Source organism: Zea mays, chromosome 10, assembly GCF_902167145.1.
Source record: "Zea mays cultivar B73 chromosome 10, Zm-B73-REFERENCE-NAM-5.0, whole genome shotgun sequence".
Lineage (NCBI taxonomy): Eukaryota > Viridiplantae > Streptophyta > Magnoliopsida > Poales > Poaceae > Zea > Zea mays.
In genome coordinates, this window is record NC_050105.1 from 101,083,093 (window position 1) to 101,087,714 (window position 4,622).

Sequence of the window (4,622 nt, forward strand, 5' to 3'; positions counted from 1 at the left end):
AAGGAACAAGACAAGTCAATCAAGGAACTTCATACTAGCCTCGAAGCTGCAAATCACAATATTACTAGCAAAGACAAAAGAGAATCAAAAGATAGTGGAAAGTTTGGAGCAGCTTCGGGGTAACTCTTTTACGATTGCTTCTCGGTGCTGCGATGCTTTGAAGAAAATCTTTTCTTCGGTTGGTGCAACTTCGAGGGCAACTCTACACACCAACGGGGACACCGAACGGTCACTTGAGTGGATAGAAAAGGAGTTAGGAGAAGTTGAATAAAAAATCAATTCTCGCCGTGAGTATTGTGTGATGAGGCTCACGTGGAATGGCGTCGGTTCTTGAACAAGCGTCTGCAATCACATTAAAAACATCGGAGAAGACAGCTTCATCATGGCTATCGAAGATATCAAGATCCCTTCGAAAAGTTGAAAGGGAAATAGGGTCAAACCTTTTTCTAAATGATTTTGGTGGTTGAATTGCCCAACACAAATAATTGGACTAACTAGTTTGCTCTAGATTATAAGTTCTACAGGTGCCAAAGGTTCAACACAAACCAATAAAAAGTCCAAGATAGGGTTCGAAAAGAAAGGAGCAAAAGAAACCGAAGGCTGCCCTGGTCTGGCTACGGACAGTGTCTGGTGCACCAGGGTGGATCAACTTGAACTCACTACCTTCGGGTTTCTGGAAAATGTCCTCCGCTATAATTCACCGGACTGTCCGGTGTAGCACCGGACTGTCCGGTGTGCCAGCGGAGCAACGGCTTCCAAGCGCAACGGCCGACTTCAATGGTCGGCTGACAGGTGCACAGTGCGCGGACAGTGCGCGTAGAGTCAGAGCAGCGCCAGAAGGCGCACCGGATAGTGAACAGTGACTGTCCGGTGCACCACCGGACTGTCCGGTGGCCCCACCTGTCAGAGCTCCAACGGTCGAACCCTAACGGTTGGGTGACGTGGCTGGTGCACCGGACAGTGTCTGGTGGCACACCGGACTATCCGGTGCGCCCATCGACAGCAGCCCTCCCTAACGGCCATTTTGGTGGGTGGGGCTATAAATACCCCCCAACCACCACACTTCAATGCATCCAAGTTTTCAGACTTCACATTCAATACAAGAGCTAGTGCAATCAATACAAGACACAAATCAAATATAATCAAAGCCTCTCCAAGTCCCATTTCCACTCCAAGCAAATAGTGACTAGAGAGAGAGTTTTTGCTCGTGTTCTTTGAGCTCTTGTTCTTGGATCGCTTTTCTACTTCCCCATTTCTTGTTCTCAACACCTTTGTAATCAAAGCAAGAGACACCAAGTTGTGGTGGTCCTTGTGTGGTCTAAGTGACCCATTTGATTGAGGAGAAAAGCTCACTCGGTCTAGGTGACCGTTTGAGAGAGGGAAAGGGTTGAAAGAGACCCGGTCTTTGTGACCACCTCAACGGGGAGTAGGTTTGCAAGAACCGAACCTCGATAAAACAAATCACCGTGTCATCCACTTTATTTGCTTGAGATTTGTTTTCGCCCTCTCTTTCGGACTCGACTTTATTTCTAACGCTAACCCCGGCTTGTAGTTGTGCTTAAAGTTTATAAATTTCAGATTTACCTATTCACCCCCCTCTAGGCGACTTTCAATTGGTATCAGAGCCTGGTTCTTCATTAGAGTCTAACCACTCGAAGTGATGTCAGGAGCATCCACCAAGAGGGAGATTGGGACCGGAGGCGACAAGCCCGCCACAAGCCACAGGAAGGCTCCTTCGGGAGAGTCCGGCAACAAGATGAAGGGATCCCCTTCACACAACAAGTCACATCGGAGCGGCAAGAAGAAAAAGAAAATGAAGAAGGTGGTCTACTATGAGACTGATTATTCATCACCTTCTACATCCGGCTCCGACACGCCGTCCATCACTTCTAAACGCCATGAGTGCAAGAAGTTTAGTAAGATTCCCCTACGCTATCCTCACATTTCTAAACACACTCCTTTACTTTCTGTTCCATTAGGAAAACCACCAGTTTTTGATGGTGAAGATTATAGTAGGTGGAGTGATATGGTGAGGTATCACCTAACCTCACTCCACACAAGCATATGGGACATTGTTGAATTCGGAGCACAGGTACCATCCGTAGGGGATGAAGATTATGATGCGGACGAAGTCGCCCAAATCCGGCACTTCAATTACCAAGCAACTACTATACTCCTCACCTCTCTAAGTCGAGAGGAGTATAATAAGGTGCAAGGGTTGAAGAGTGCCAAAGAGATTTGGGACGTACTAAAGACCGCACACGAAGGAGACGAGGTGACCAAGATTACCAAGAGGGAAACAATCGAGGGGGAGCTCGGTCGGTTCATGCTCAACCAAGGAGAGGAGCCACAAGCTATGTACAACCGGCTCAAGATCTTGGTCAACCAAGTGCGCAACCTCGGGAGCACAAAATGGGATGACTATGAAATGGTCAAGGTTATTCTAAGATCACTTGTTTTTCTTAATCCTATGCAAGTACAATTAATTCGTGGTGATCCTAGATACAAGCTAATGTCTCCCGAGGAGGTGATAGGGAAGTTTGTGAGCTTTGAGTTGATGATCAAAGGCTCCAAACAAATCATCGAGTGAGGCGCCATCTCCACACCCGAGGTGCAACCCGTCGCATTCAAAGCGACGGAGGAGAAGAAAGAAGAGTCTACTTCAACTAGGCTCCCCATCAACGCCTCCAAGCTCGACAATGAGGAGATGGCGCTAATCATCAAAAGCTTTCGCCAAATCCTCAAGCAAAGGAAGGGGAGAGACTACAAACCCTGTTCCAAGAAAGTTTGCTACAAATGTGGTAAGCTTGGTCATTTCATTGCTAAATGTCCATTATTAAGTGATAGTGACAGGGGCGATGACAAGAAGGGAAAGAGGAGGGAAAAGAAGAGATACTACAAGAAGAAGGGCGGTGATGCCCACGTGTGTCGGAAATGGGACTCCGATGAGAGCTCCACCGACTCCTCCTCCGACGAGGACGCCGCCAACATCACCGTCACCAAAGGCCTTCTCTTCCCCAATGTCGGCCACAAATGCCTCATGGCAAAGGAAGGCAAAAAGAAGAAGGTAAAATCTAGAGCTTCCACTAAATATGCAACATCTAGTGATGAGGCTAGCTCTAGCGATGATGAGGATGATTTGCTCACACTTTTTGCCAACCTCAACATGCAAAAAAAAGAAAAATTGAATGAATTAATTAGTGCTATTCATGAGAAGGATGAACTCTTGGATAGCCTAGAGGACTTCCTTATTAAAGAAAACAAGAAGCATGTTAAGGTTAAAAATGCTTATGCTCAGGAGATAGAAAAATGTGAAAAATTGACTAGTGAGCTTAGAATTTGCCATGATACTATCTCCAACCTTAGAATTGAAAATGCTAAATTAATTGCTAAGGTAGAGAAGTCAAATGTTTGTGATGATTCTCTTGTCAACCTCAAAAATGATAATGCTAGTTTGATTTTTAAAATTGGCAAGTTGAATGAATCACTTTCTAGCCTTAAGATTGAGAATGATAAATTAATTTCTAAGGCTAAAGATTTAAATGTTTGCAATGTTTCTATTTCCAATCTTAGAGATGAAAATGCCATGCTACATGCTAAGATTTATGAATTAAATGTTTGCAAACCCTCTACATCCACCGTTGATCATGTTTCTATTTGCATGAGATGTAGAGATATTAATGTTGATGCTATTCATGATCACCTAGCTTTGATTAAACAACAAAATGATCACATAGCTCAACTTAGTGCCAAAATTAATGAGCATGAGATAGAAAATGAAAATTTTAAATTTGCTAGAAGTATGCTCTATAATGGGAGACGCTCTGGCATTAAGGATGGCATTGGCTTCCAACAGGGAGACAATGTCAAGCTTAATGCCCCCAAGAAATTGTCTAATTTTGTTAAGGGTAAGGCTCCCAAGGCTCAGGATAACGAGGGCTATATTTTATATCCTGCTGGTTATCCCGAGCACAAAATTAGGAGAATTCATGCTAGGAAACCTCATAATGTTTCACTCATGCTTTTATGTATAAAAATGAGGCTTCTAGCTCTAGGCAATCAACCCATGTTAAATTGCCTAAAAAGAAATCTCCTATTGCATCAAATGAACCCAATGTTTCATTTAAGACTTTTGATGCTTCATATGAGCTTACTAACAAATCAGGCAAAGTATTTGCCAAATATGTTAGGGGCAAACACAAGGGTTCAAAGACTTGTGTTTGGGTACCAAGGTGCTAGTTTCTAATGTAAAAGGACCCAAGACCATTTGGGTACCTAAAAACAAGGCCTAAACTTGTTTTGTAGGTTTATGCATCCGAGGGCTCAAGTTGGATCATCGATAGCGGGTGCACAAACCACATGACAGGGGAGAAAAGGATGTTCTCCTCCTACGAGAAAAATGATGATCCCCAAAGAGCTATCACATTCGGGGATGGAAATCAAGGTTTGGTCAAAGGACTTGGTAAAATTGCTATATCACCTGACCATTCTATTTCCAATGTTTTTCTTGTAGATTTTTTAGATTACAATTTGCTTTCTATTTCTTAATTATGCAAAATGGGTTACAACTGTCTTTTTACGGATATAGGTGTTACTGTCTTTAGAAGAAGTGATGATTCAGT